The 15,086-nt window shown below is 38.8% G+C and overlaps 1 protein-coding gene across 9 annotated transcripts in view; it reads left to right on the top strand.

The window, feature by feature from the left end:
• The window catches only part of TNRC6C (trinucleotide repeat containing adaptor 6C), a 92,844-nt gene that overhangs the window by 15,860 nt on the left and 61,898 nt on the right, over positions 1-15,086 (top strand). For all 9 annotated transcript variants that reach the window (XM_033002512.2, XM_033002501.2, XM_033002509.2 and 6 more), the window contains one exon: positions 14,291-14,617. The gene's annotated coding sequence lies outside the window, so the exon portion shown is untranslated. Of the gene's footprint in view, positions 1-14,290; positions 14,618-15,086 lie in introns of those variants that run through there.

The following is a 15,086-nucleotide window of genomic DNA, read 5'->3' as shown; positions in this document are numbered from 1 at the left end:
GCGCATGTATAGTGAATCTGATGTGTCCAGGCTATGTTAGGCCCAGTGTGGATTTGGTACGGGTCGTGCATGATGTGTGCATGCTTTATAGGCATCCCTAGGGTACGGGCCTTGGGCACACGCGCAGGCTGCCTGCACACCCAGTAGATCTGATGTGTCCTGGACACATTGATCTCACTATCCACATGTTAAGAATTTGATGGGTAAACACACACTGGCTATTTCCAGACATTCCAGAAAAATAGCCAGCGTCCATACCTTCTTTCTAGCTCAGATTTCAAAGTGGATGAAGAAGTTGTACTTGACATAGCATGAATGCTTAGTATTTCCACTTGGCCTGGGTGGGATACTGGCATTGACTGTACTCTGGGATGTCCTGAAACTCCAGGAATCTTGCATGCACAGACCATGGCTGGAGCACATACATTCTAGGTGTGATACAAACTGTGTGCTATGTTCCGCAGCTGAACAGATTTCTGTAGAAGCAATCCAAGATATAAATGATGGATATTTGAGGTATCTCTTTACAGTACTCAGCCACTTAAGGTATTTGAAACTGGATGCATTTATGCTTCGATTCATTCTTCTATTCAAGCCCCAACTAAGATACTTTCAGCATTTCTTCGAACCTCAGCAGCCATATGTGGTGAGCTGGGTCTGCTGGACTTGGGGAGGTTTTTGCTATAAAGGGACTGATTCTAACAGCAGTTGTTTGACACAATATAGGCATTAATCACTTCAGAAGGTACAGGTTTATTTATAACAGGATTTTTGCCTCTTCTTACTTACAGATTAATGTGTGATTTTTGTATTTAAGATTACCAGATTGCCCTGCTTTATTCTGTATTGTTCTAAACATGTCTCAAGGCTTGTTCATGTGAACTGTAACCTGTAGATGCATCACTGTTCAAGGTGTGAATGAAATTTTGGGATCCTGTATACAGTAAACCGATGGACACTGAGATTATCCTAATTGTTGATTTCTTACAAACATACCAATTACTGTGAATTTTCATATTTATCTGTTTGTGTGAATGGTTTAACAATGAGTAGATTTCTAAAGTAAAGAATATTTACTGTTCAGTCTGCTCCTGGAAGTGGCCTGTTGAATTAACAAAAAAGAATGTCGCCAGTGTGCTCATCTAGCACCATTTCTAAATTTGTTTTAAAAAAAAATCCTTTAAATATGAAAATTGTGTGTAAAAGATTGTTTAATGAGATTAAAGGCACACAGTCAGTTTAAAATTAAAGGGTTCAATTCCTGGTTCTGCCCAGACTTCTTATGTGACTCTGTATGGAAGTTATTTAATCTGTTGTTAAATGCTTGGATTTTCTCACTAGTACTTGCAGTAATGATAGTGTTAGCATTGTTTAATTTAACTCTAAGCTGTTTCCTGTCTTCTCTGTCTTTTATTGTCTAGTTACTGATGGGGCTGCATTTCCTGGAGCAACATTTAGGAAAAGTTTGGAGGGTGAGGGCAGAGGTAAAGGAGGGAGCCTTAGAAGTAGTCATGCCCCTCATTCCTGATACGTAATGTGTGCTTGCCTAGTGGGTCTTTTTAAAATTATTTGGTGGAGTTTAGATGTTTCTAAGTGCTCTGGGAAGGGATACAAGGTGTGAATTCTCTGTGAAGAGGGTCAGGCTTGTTTTATAAGAAAGTCTTACATCGGAAACCTGAAAAAACTCAGCAAGTGTTTCTACAGGCTATCTGGGCAATCCCTCTCTTCATCCAGAGCTGCCTTCTCACTTTATGGCAGAGTAGTAGTTTCTTGCACAAGCTAATTCATCTCAACAATGACACCTCCCTTCTGTCCTTTTCAGATAGTTCTTAATGCTGTTGTTTCTTAATGTTATTAACACGAGTGATTAAAAACTTCTAATAGCTTCATTATTTTCCTTTTTTTAGTAATCAAGTTGGCTTTCTAATGTCAGTGTATTGTCCTGCTCTGGAGGTGGGAATTGAGTTTGAAGGAGGCTGAATTCAAAGTTAAATGTTTGATGACATGTTAAATGAAATATGCCTGTGCTGAAATGTTGGAGGCTTCAGGACAAATGTAATCTAGAGACCAGCATCTAACAAGATGTATTTATTTATTTATTTATTTGCCATTGCTTTACAATGGGTGCGTAGAGAGATGTGTGTGATTAATACTGGTATTTGAGTTACATGTATTCAAAAATGCGGCTTCACATCGCCTGTAAATTGGAGAACTATTGCTTGAAAGAAAACAGATGAATTGTTAAGTCTTGAAAGTTACCATCTGTTATCAGTTCACATCCTGAAGGAATGTAGCTTTGATAATTTAACTGTTCCATTACCCAGAATCTTGTTTCATAGCTTGGACTTCTAAGTTTGAGACCTGATGTACATAGTCCAATTTCTATTCACCAATTAGGCAATAGTAAACCCATGTGTGTACACTCAGAGCCTTCAATAAACATGAGTTTGCCTTTCAGTGAAAGAATATCATATTTGCTTTGAATTATCACTCTATTGTTGATGACAACCTATCAACCTAATTAGCTGTACTATTTTTAATGGCACAGCTAATTAATTGTGAATTTAAAATTAAAATTATAATCAATGCTAACATGGAGGAAAGCAGTTTTAAAGCTGTTGAAAGTATAAGTATTCTTCACAAGATTGATGCACGTGAAACCAACCTGAATAATGTAGAATGGGATTGAAGAAAACTGTTAAAAATACATGTTGAATCACACAAAACAGGTTTTGTATCTTTCTCTCAAAAGAAGTATTTGGCACCTTCTCTGCTGACAGATCTGAAAGAAAAAAATGTAGATGCTGTTCAGAAGGGGGAAACAAAATCTTGTAGCTGAGCTCTGAAGTATGCAAGGATCTGTGTTTTTATAGGAGCTTCTCTAGTTCTTAAGAGAAACGTTACATTTGTGAATACAGGGTTTTATCAGTAGAGTTGGGCTAGGCCTGTTTGCTGCACAGGAGTTCTGCAGCGGGGTGGGCTGTGATGGGCTTACAGAGAGAATCCAAACCCCTTTGTGGAGGAGGGATAAAATGTCATTCGATATTGATACAATTTCCAGTTAACATTAATCAAGAACAAAGCGGAGAGGGTCTGGACAAGTGGGGCTGATGAAGAAAGACCACATCTTAAGCTTATTTAAAAAACAGCAGAAGCTGCAGAGACTGCTGTGACTGTCAACCTGAGAGAAAAATTATTTGTCATGGCTGAGGGAAGTGGGAAAACTGAATAATATGGACTTGGAGCTCCATTTTACATGAAGGAGTGTAGAAAGTAATGTTGGAAATGTTCTTGAGAGGTTATCTATTCCATCCTCTTGCTCTGAGACAAAATCACCAAACTTGTATCATGTCTGCAGATAATACTTAATCATCCTTATTGTTAGAAATGTACGTCTTTATCTCCCTGGCTGCTATTTAAACTCAGCAAGCCTTGTCTTACTCACTGTGGGATGGAGCAAATTATTTCCTCCTCTTCCTTTGTATTTTTTTGTGTGTGTGGTTTTCTTGTTGCTGTTGTTTTTGTTTTGCTTTGCTTTGTGTTCCTGATGTCTTCTAGACCAAATTAGTACTTTGCCTTCTGCCTGCTGCGGCAGTTCATGTTTCCAGATTCCCATCTTCTTTGTACTTTTTCCAGGTGGTTCAGCTCTTCCTTGAGGAGAGATGGTCAACTGTGGGTAGAGGCAGTGCTTCAGTGGAAGCTTTAAGACACCAGATTAAAGTAGAAAGGTTACTTTGAGCCTCATAGCTGGTTATTCCATTACAACACGTGTCATCTTATAATAGCCTGATCTTTTTACTTCTGTTTGGTTTGTGGTCTGCTAAAACTGCATCTTTTTCTGCAGAACTGCTGTGGGGTGAGTTGATGGCTGTTCTGCATTCAGTTTTTTTTGCCTAATAACATGACTTTCCGTATTGAATTGCAGTCACTTTATTCAAGCCACTTCTTCAGTTTATCATCGCTGAGTTCTGATCCTATCACGCAGCAATCTGATCACCCCCATCTTTTTTCTCTGTAGCTTGGTGTCATTTGCAGATTTAATAAGGGTATTCTCTAGTCCATCATCCAGTTGTTAACAAAAATATTGAGCAGCATGGGCTCAGATCAAGTCCCCGTGGAATCTATTCTGAAATACACTTTTGTTTTGACAGCAAACCATTGATTCTCGCAGAGAATGTTTCAACCAATTTTACATTTAGCTCGCATTTCTCCAATTTGCTTATGACAGTATCAAGTAAGATTTTCATGTCAGAAACCATTATAAGACCTATAGAGAGAGCTTTGGATGGTGGTACATGGATGGAAAATGTGAGAAAACGGGTAGAATTTGTTTGAACTGAAGCAGATGACTGGGTCTGAGTGGAGGGAGGAACAAATGAGTATCAGGGTAGGAGTTAGGGGTCAGCTGGATTTGTGGATGTACTGCTGTAAATACTGAGTCAAAATAAAGAGAGGTAAGTGGTGGATGAAGTCCTGAATGTTTCTCTATTTCAGACCTTTGCATGAAGCCAGCAGTTAAGAAGGAAACACCTGTAATCAAATGAATTAGGAAGAAAATCAGAATAATATGAGAAAAAGATTATAAGACCTAACAAGGGGCAGATTCAAGGAAGGCATGGCTATCTCAAACATTTCTGGTAAAGCAGATGTATTAAGACACCAAGTTCTAGCCAAGGAAATACCATTAGAAACCTCAGAAGCTCTTACAGCTCAGTTTAGAGACAGAACTTTGGCTGAGAGGTGCTGTGGAGAGGGGCAGAGTTAGGAAGATAAGGGGGGACAATGGTGGGTTTTTTAAGACAAGCTTGAAACCTGCGTATGCTGTCAAGAAGACCCTAGGATGCAGAATGGAAAGAGAAAGAAGGATAAGAGTAAACAGTGTGAGTGTAGGGTAGTATGTGGAAAGAATTTGGAATTACCTTGAAAGGCCCAAGGACTAATAGAAAGCAGGTCACAAACTTCTGTGCTAGTGATTCTGAGAGGTCTTGTTTTCATGGTCTCTTAATGCATGCAGAAAAATATGGGGCCCCGACATTGTAGGGAATTTATAAGTTATTTCATCAGTAACTGAGGCAGTATCTAATTAATATTTATTAATTCAGATATTTAAATTTCTCCATTATTCCATGATTTATGAAGCTATAGTTTGCTTAACTTTTCCTGTTAATTCCTGTTAATTTTCCCCAGAAGATTTCTGTTCTTTTTTTCATCGATATAGAATTTATCAATATTAACTTCTACAAAAAGAGCGCACACTCTTAGTTTTAGAGACAAGATATAAAACGATGTAAAAATGCTCTAGTAAGTACATTTTCTGTGTATGTGTTTGGCCTAGTTTCCTAAGGAAATGAGGCTTGTGAAATTGGGTTGTACTCTTGTCTCTCTCTCCTCATTTAGCTTTAAAAACTCCTGACTGATCCTGACCAAATTCGGTGGGAAGTCCACAGAGGATCCTTGAGACGTGCAGCTGGGCGCAGAGCAACGCCTTCGTTAGTGCCATTCATTACTTCCCTTTCCCACCTATCTGCTGAGGTCTTAAGGAAAGTCTTTAATGTGAATTTAATGGTTATCTGTTCTGGTTAGTCTGCCATCTGGCCAGTCAACCAGCGAGGAGCTTTGAACAAGCCATGGTACTGTTAACACCAATGTCTGTGTAAGAAAAGAACATTTAGTACTTCAAAAATTGTGAAATGCAGCCGAATGGAATACGCTTTCCAGCTTACTTCAATATTTATATGGTTCTAGCAGAACCAGGAACGAAGATTAAAATAAAACCTTCAATTTTCAATTTCTAAGAGGTAACATGGAAGTCGCACTCTTGGGAAGATAATTAGCAACTGGCTTGTCACTGTGGGCCCTATAAGATGCTATGATTTCCTCATAAAATATTGGTTTCCCACAGATGGTTGCAAATTCTTTCTGGATGACATCTTTTCAAAGGAGGTTTCCCATCATCAAAATTAAGAATTAATTTTTGACTGAACTCTAATCTACTGAATAGATAACAAATAAATTTCAGGGTTTAAGATTTATTAATTTATGGTAGGTAGTTATCTGCTGATTTCATGCAATGATCATATGCCTGAATATAGATTTAGAGTAAGGCCATATTTTGATGAAGCCTGTGAAACATGTTCAGGTGAGCAGATCAGACTGGGAGCTGCAGAGTGGGGTTTGAATTAATCCTAGCATAGATACCTTCTCATGCGAAACCAAAACCATTTATTTATGGTTGGAGAGCTCCATCAGCCAATGATCATATTGGTAAATATGACTTTAAAACTACTCCAGAACAAGCAGGAAAGCCCTCACCTGTAGGTATTACCTGACTATAATGTCTGTCTTCTGCAGATTCAATTTTAAAAAACTGTTCTTTCTCCTGTTAATGTAAAAAGACTTTAAAAATGTGGTTTGGATATAAGCTGGTGCAGTTCCTGATGGCTGGGTGTGTATTCAGAGCTTTGCTTTCTTTTTCTTTTCCGGAGTGGTGAGCTCTGACTGTTCTAATTAATCATGCAGTGTATAACAATGCATTAAAATAGTTTTAATCAGTTGCAGTTTAGGTAATATATAAACAATAGCAATTATTAAGAACTGAAGCTGGTTTCTGGTGATGAGAAGCTGAGACTGGCTGTTTGACCACACCATATACCGTCACTCCTCCTAAAGCAGGAGGAGACTGGAGCAAGGATGGGGGATTAGGTAGTATGTCTTTTCAAGGAACTTCCTTGGTTATCTCCTACCAGTAAATCACACAAAATGGAGCTGTTGAAGATGGCTGAGAAATCCTAACAATTGATTTAGAGGTTTTCCATGAAACTCTGCAGCTTCCTGTTAATTCCTAGCCCGACTTCAAATTTCCTGGCAAAAGAATCAAATTCTGTATAGAAGGTCTAAATTGGTAGAAATGAGAGAAGTCTGTAGAGACTGTCGGGAAAGGTAGGTTATGGTGAGAGGCTTTAGAAGTGGGGTGTTGAAAGACTGAGGAAGCAGGCAGGAAAGGTTGCAAATGTGAAGAAAAGGAAGTGGAGAGGAAATGTGTGGAAGAGGAAGCAGGAGAAGATGCACTATGGTCAGTTAGGAGGTCAAACGAAGGGGGGAAGTAGTTAAACCAGGAAAAGACTGGATTTGTTCTGAGTGTTCGATAAATGATATGTTCAGGAACTTGTACAAAATGGAAGCATTTCTTTAAATAAATGGTGTTAAAGTTCTAATGCCATAATAATGCATATGTTTTTACTTTTAACCGTGCATGTGGGCTCTGAGGTCAAACTGCAGCTTCTGGGTACGTGTTTTTTAAAAGCCATTATAAGTACTATTGAAAACTAATTTTGGGATTCTCTTGGCTTTAGACTGTAACTCTTCAGCATTTTCTTTTTCAGGAGAAGTTTGTGTGCTTGGAGGAAGGGAAGATCCAGATAGAAAATCAGCCACTTCTGTATAGAAACATTAGGAAGTAGGTTTTTATGCAATAGTTTACTGAAATACCTTTACTTTTGCCAGTAGATGTCACTGTGGATAAAAAACTCCAGTGCTTAGTAGACAAAGGAGGTAATTTGCTAAATGAAAATTCATCCTTTGAAAGTAGATTGGGGGGGGAATAATTTTTTCCGAAAGAAAGACTTTTTTCAAGATATAGAAATGGATTTCTTACTAATCAGGACGTCTATTTTTGCCCACTACATTCCTGTATATTTGGTTATCTTCACCCGACTTGGGTAAGTTCATTGATTTCTGTCTGACTTCATAGGGGTGTCTGTGTATGAGCATGCTCCTTTTCGGCTTTATTTTGAAAGCATTTAGTGTTTGGAGGCTGCTTTAATACGCACCAGTTGTTGCTACAGTGTGTATGTGCGGGGAATTGGACATGGAGGAAGTGGCTTCATTAAGGTTGATTTGGTGGGGGGGGGAGCAAGATGAGAAAAAAAATTGCCCATATGATTGGCTGGGAGAATAGCTCTGAATTATGGGATCCATCTGTTTCCTGTAATGAATTCATAAACCCATCAAACAATGACCTGAACGAATTGCTGAAGGAAAAAAATAATACACTGGCATGATATGTTTAACGCAGTGAGGCATTGGCATTGTATAATCAAAAATTCTTCTCACATCCAGCACTTTGTAATGGAGCTGCTGTGTTTAATAGAAGCTGTAAATAAATCCTGTCACAGTAGCAGCCAAGAATGCATTTCTGGGTTTAACTGTTTCTCTTCTGGAATGTCTGGTCCTTGAAGGCTTTAGAAATGCAAGTTTTATACAGCTGGAGTGGGGGATGCTGAAATATAGAGAAATGTTAATGAGGTGAATGAAAGGAAAAAGCTGCCATAAATCAGTATTATGTGGCTTAACCAGTTTCTTTCATTTATGCATGTTCTTTCCTTATGTCATAGAAATGTACTTAAAAGCTATTGTTGTAATTGAAATCTGTTAGACTGATCCTATTCATTATATTAATAAAATCCACCTACAATTGCTCGTAACACTTTTTTATGCAGTTGGGATTCCCGAGATTGTAATCATCAAAAAGCATATGGGGTAATTATTGGATTTGTTTGGGTGAAATTGGATTAAGAAGTTTAGATACCATTAAGTACTGATAATTATTACAAGCAAGCTCATTGTTTAGTATATGTACAGCTCTTAGAATGTAGAATAAGCAGATACCCATCACAAACATCTTAAGAGCAAGCAATCTCAAGGCTTTTATTTCATGCCTTTAATTGTATTTTTGCAAGAGGCTTTCTACTTAAATGTTTTTTTGCTTTAGCTCTTTAATCATGTACTGGTTATGAAAATCACTTTGTATTAAATCCTTTCCCCCATACACTTTAAATAACATTTTTAGTATTAAAGCAAATTTAGCCATGAGGGCTACATTTTAATTCCTGGATTTCAAACAGCTGCCCACATAACATTAGCTGTGACAGTGTATTACTTTCAGGTGAAAGGGTAGACAGGCTGCTCCTTCAGGGACTGGCAGGGTCTCTCTATAGATTGGCAGGTTGGCCCTTGGGGCTGATTAAATGTATAGCGCACAGAGCACCAGTGTTGTAGGCAGCCCCTGCTGACCACAGGCTGTGTGCAAAAGGTTGCTGTCTGGTTTGCTTTTAGGCTGCAGTTTGCTAAAATATTACGTCTTTGTGCGTTGTATGTTGTGCAAGGGATAGCCATCATCTCAAAATATGTCTGTTGTAGGAAGGAGAATGTCTAAATGGTTTATAAAGACACTCTCAGAGCGAGTATCGTATGACAATTAATAATTAGGAAATCTCACGTAGACACTTTGAACGGTAGGTGTTTCTCACAGTGCATATCAGATGAAAATTGCTGCTTAAACATTGCTGAAGATGACTTTAATAAATAGGTGTTGAATTTTTTCAAAGAATACAGTCGTATTGTCTTTGTAAGATATATTCTCCAAATATTATTGCTGTATTTGAAGTCTAAATTTAAAGGCTACATTCTAGCATGATAAGAATCTGGAATTTGGGAATCAAGCCCATTCTTACCATGTTGTTCACTTCTTGCTTTATTTCCTGTCAACGGTGTAATTAAATGGTTATTTTTCCAGTTACCATGATTGTATACACAGTATTCTTGCAAGAGATTCCATTTAACACATCTTAGAGAGATTTTCATATACAAAACACCTCCACGTTGCTATGTTGATTAGAGAAAAAACAGTATTATTAATATGCAGAAATACTTTTATTCTAAAGCACAATGTGTTTGATATTTTGATTTTCTTTGTTCTTTTTTTCTCATCTGCGATTCAGATATTTAGAGGGAAACGTTTCTAACACTGAAATAGGGTTTCTCTGGCCACACCTTTGTGATGAAGCTGCTTTGTTAATTTAAAGCAAAAATTGTGTGCTTAGGTTAGTGATAGATAGATAGATAGATAGATAGATATGCATGCGTGTGCCTGTTTGGAAGCATCAGATGTGATTTATATTTATATAAAGTACTAAGAATATAATGCTTTTTAAAAAGCAGCCTGCCTTGTTCTCTGTGTGATATGTTTCCAGTGAATTAGTATTCCTTAGCAAAATCTCAAGGCCAGACAAATATCAACTCTATTGGCACTATGCCAGTTAATGGTTTTAATTTTTCTTGTATACATATTCAATTCCATGGAAAAATAATTTCTTCATTAAAAAAAAAAAAAGGCAAATCGAAGAAGGCTCTGGTTTCTCACTTTGCCATGTGGTTGTTCCTTCCAACCTCTTCTCCCGGCTGAGCACCAGGACCTCGGCGCACCGCAGTGTTTGTGGCCAGAGCTGCACCCGGTGGCAGCGGGGGGGAGCCGTCCTCATCCCCAACTCCTCCTCCCCGGTGTTCCCTCTGATCCCTGGCACAAGGGTTTCTGTAGCTATCTGTTAGCCGAGTTGGAGAAACTTCCTGGTTAAAATGGGTTTATTGTTTTTGGTGGATCGAACCATGTCTGGAGTGCTCTTTCTGAATGTTGTGGCCATGGGCAAGTCACATACAGCTTCATCTTTGGCAGAAGTACTGAATACTGCAAATTTCACTGTTCATAAATGCTTACATCTTTGTAATAATAGCAGTAAGTAAAGGCTTACATGTCTGTAATAATAGTAGTAGTAGTAGTAATAATAATGCACCCAGATCTCTTAATTTTCTCATTTCTGCTCTCAATCTCCCGAATGAAATGAAAATATGCACTTTGCTCAAAACCATAAAAACTTGGTACTATTTTAATTATCCTTTCGATTTGTCAAAGCAAGCAAAATTAAGCAGGAGTTGGCTTTTGCTACAATTTCAAGTTCGGACAACAGGCACTTAAACAGGCGGGTACAGGAGCGTGAGGCCCGCGTGCTCGGCAGGGAGGTCGGTACCCGCGGGCTGGGCGGAGGCGGGGACCCGCGGCCCTGGCAGGCTGACCCGAGGTGAGGCTGTCTCAGTGAGATGATCAGCTTAATTCATAGGTTATACGACAGTTTTTTTAAAGGATGGGTGGAATGGTAAAGTCAACAGAACTTACAAAAAAAAAAAAGATATTTTGTATCATGCAGGTAGCATTTATTTATACTGTGGATACAAAATAGTTTTCACATAGATGTTGAAGATGCAAATTTTATATTTGAAATTCATTGTTCTGTTTTGTGACATTTTTCACCTACTTTTTTCATTGTAAGTGTTAGAACAAACTTTATTTCCAAAGCTGATGGTATATTTTGAAAAGGCAAAGGTTTTACTCTCTGTTCCTCAGATGTTACTGGTGCTTCAACATTTTTTTTATATTCAGAGTTCCTTTTTTGTTACAGAAATAAGCATAGGTGAAATTGCTTCGGCTTCCAAAATAGAAGTCTTGGCTAAGTAAAGTGCTGATGATTGCTGTCAAACTTGGCATATTTTTGCTTGTCCAAGTCCCTCTTTGCTTTGAAACCACCCTTGACACCACCTTCATGCCTGTCCACTGCTGCTGCTGGGGAAGTAGATCAGTTTTTCAGGTGTGTCAGAGCCTGGAGAGAGGCGGAGTACTGGTTTTATAGCATAGTTGTAATGAGATGAGGTGCAATTTTGCAGTCGTTGGACATGCTTGCGATGAGCTGGAGGAATGCTCAGTTGTGCGCGGCACGGAAGCCCGGAGGGCTCGTTTCGGGGCGGCTGAGCAGCTCGGGCAGAGGCTGCGGAGCGAGCGGAAGGCCCCGGTGCGGCTCCCGCCAGGCGCCCTGCGCAGCGCTCCCGCCGGGCTGCAGGCCGGCTGGGCTGGCCGGCTTATTTCAGGCAAGGCTACTGTGGGGCGTATCAAATGCAGAAGACTGGGGTGTCCTGAAGTGCCGGATGCAAAGGTTTTGGTAAAGGCCATGAGAAAACAAAAGCTTTGTGTGAGTACTGAGCAAGCTGGTGGATCGGGTCTTTTAACTTGGTTTTTTTTGGAAGATCTTTAGAAGCATGAAAATTCATGCTTTTGTGGCTATAGGCAGTGTGATTTGATGTTGATATTGGCAATCTCATACCCAAAACTGAAAACCTGCTAAATGTAAAAGGCAGTGGGTGCTCTAGATGGGCGCAGTATCTTACTGTGCAGTTCAAATGAGCGTTCTGTTCAATACTAATTTTTCACATCTCCTCTCTCTTCTTCTCCCTTCTGTTTGAAACCATACAAAAGATTTGTTATAGTAAGGAAGAAAAGGTACAAATACTGTAACAGCAAATGCGTTTCGCTTAAACAGTGAATAATCAGAATGTATCTGTATTTTTAAAACTTAATGCTGTTTTAATTCCAGTAGTGTTTGTAGGACATTGTATGTTGTCCTGGTAGTAAAGAAGAGGCTAAAACTACGGAAAAGGAATAGTTGAGACACTGTTTAATATGTTTAAAGGTTTTAGGCGTGAAAGATTCAAGAAGAGCTTGTGTTACTCTTACGTGGAAATACTAATGTACAAATAACTGTAAAAATTTACTTCTCTGCAGTGTAAACTTTAGTCACAAATTTATGTCTTCAGCCTATCCTACAGACTGGTCAATACGTTTATTAAATCAGAGAGAAGATAAGTTATGTTGAGGGGTTCTTTTTGTCTGGTGTGAACTGGTTGGCTGGTTTGGCACCTGTAGCGGTTATGGTCTCCTGTGAAGGACAAAACCTTTTTTATCATTAAAAGTGGCACTAACATTGAATAAAATAATGTTCATGCTTTACATGTTGCAGTCCATTTTGCAGCTGAAGTTGAGTGCTGCTTACTACAGATGAGAGAAAGTTTTCCTGTAGTCACTTATGATATGTGGAAAAAGAATGGTAGTTTGTCCTCATGCACATTCACTTGTGTCCTTGCAAATGTGTAGCTTAGTATGAAACTGAGATGCGGTTTACTTCTTTCAGTTACTACATTTCAGTGTTTGTTTAGAAATGAGAAGTGCTCTGAAGAGAAACATTGTTGTGTAACTCCAGAGTACAGCAGTGGTTCCTCTGCTCTTCAATGGGATACGGAAACTTGGTGTTTTTGCAAAACACTGGATTAAAAAAATATCCCCCCAAAATAGACTTGTTATGGCAAGAGTTGTGCAAGTCATCCACTCTTTACAATGAAAGGAACTAATTATGATCAGAGTTTTAATCATAATTTTGAAAACATAAGCCCCATATTTCCTTAAAAATTATTTATTGTATAAATTGCCTGTGAGCATAATTTTTTTAAAAATCCCAATACACAGAACATATTTGTGCATCATTGTAGGTACAAAGTGTTTGCACGTGTGTCTACAGGTGTAGCAGGAGTAGCATATATATTAATCTTTACTTGAAAACTTTTCTTACAGCTTTTGATTATCTGGACACCCCTCTTCCCCCCAATATACACTCATTTTCAATTGAATTAGTTTTCTGAAATTGAAATTTCACAGCATGCTGCTTTCTGTGTTCTCATAACTCTTGCAGTTTAAGACAAAGAAGTTACTTTGTGCCACTGTCTTATTTAATTATTTTTTTTCCTGCACATTATTGGAGCATAGCAACAATTATTTCTAGCTATCTTTTTATTTATTGGGCTTTTATTTACTGTTTCAGAGTAAGTGCTTGTAGACATCTTGTTTTGACAACAATCCAAGATGTCTTGGAAATGCTGCAAGTGAAAACATCTAAGAAGTGTTTTTCACTTGCTCGGTTGTAGAGTCAATAGGAAATTGGTGTTTTCTTGTTAAGTGTTTTACTTTCCCAAATCATATTTAGTATAAACACCCAGACACACACGCAGACATACGCATTTGTGTATGTGGGAGCCATTTGTGCATTGATGTGAACTCTGTTCTGTGTATAGGAATTGTTCAGTCTTCAGCCTGTATGCTCTCTCCTGGTGCGGTGGGTACCAGGTATTTTTAGTAACCAACTTCCCCGTTGTGCTGCTGGCTTCTGATGCAGCCGGGGAAGCGGGAAGTGTGTGAGATAAGGCTTTGGGGTTGTACAGTTAAAACCAGACGTGTAGGCTCTCGCAGGGTTGGGTGTGAAGCCTTTATCAGATGTATTCTGGTACATAAATTTTAGAGCCATATAAAATCAGGTTTTTTAGACGTAGATTTCAGAATTGTTATGTAACAATTTAGGCAGCTAGATACATAGTAAACTAGTGCTGAGTTCTGGTCGTAACACTTTTTTATTTAGAATATATTTCATGAGTTTTATTGTCCGTGTTTTGCCTGCTGTTGTTTGTGAGACTGAGAAACATTATCCCTTTGCTCAGTTACAGAAGAAAACCCCCACAACTTTTCTGCCGTAAAAAACAATTTTTGCTTTTGTTTTTGTTTTTGTTTTGTTTTTTAATGTAGTGCCAGAACCTATTAAGACCAGTTTAAGCCAGCCCCAACCTGCCGGTACTGGTACCAGTACTTCCACCAGCACTATTACCAACAGCAGCAATGGCAAGCGTGCGTCTGCTAATGGGCAGCAGCCAGCTGCGTCCCGTTACCTGCCTCGAGAGGTGCCTCCCCGCTTCCGCCAGCAAGAACAGAAGCAGCTCCTAAAGCGGGGTCAGCCACTGCCTGCTGGGACTCTGACCGGCACCAGCCCAGCTCAAGGTACTGGGCAAGCAGGGGCGAGTCCTCCTCCGCAGCAAGGAGCAGGTGGACAGCATCACCCCAGTAAGACCCAAACAGGTAAGAATCGAAACCCAGTGGGGTATCAACTCGTTCTTTATGTAGTTCTGCTCTGCGCCGTTAGCACGGGTGTTGCAAAAACTTAAGGAATGTTAAGGATTGTCTTAAAATAACAGGATTTAAAGCAAAGTGTGTGCTGTTGCTCTTTTTGTTTCTTACAGAATATATTTTGTCATTTCTAGGACCCAGTTCTAAAAGGTTTTCTTATTTATTTTAGATGCTCACATCTATGGGTCTTTTCCCAGGTTTTTTTCTGTTTCTTTGATAGTTACAATGCAAATGATCCTCAGGAAATGTAAATATTTTTTTAGTGGTCATTCTTGCAGAAGCTTTGTTAATTTGGGTATTTCCAAGGTTTTGACTATCATTTTGGCAATTTTAATGTTCTTTAAAGAGAGTTTTGCATATAATTATATGTAAATAAAAAAAATAGGAAGTTTGTTTATGTTGTGTTGTGACACTTTTGTGC

Source organism: Tyto alba, unplaced genomic scaffold (assembly GCF_018691265.1).
Source record: "Tyto alba isolate M040663 unplaced genomic scaffold, T.alba_DEE_v4.0 Super-Scaffold_39, whole genome shotgun sequence".
Classification (NCBI taxonomy): Eukaryota; Metazoa; Chordata; class Aves; order Strigiformes; family Tytonidae; genus Tyto; species Tyto alba.
This window is presented reverse-complemented; position numbering and strand designations above follow the sequence as displayed.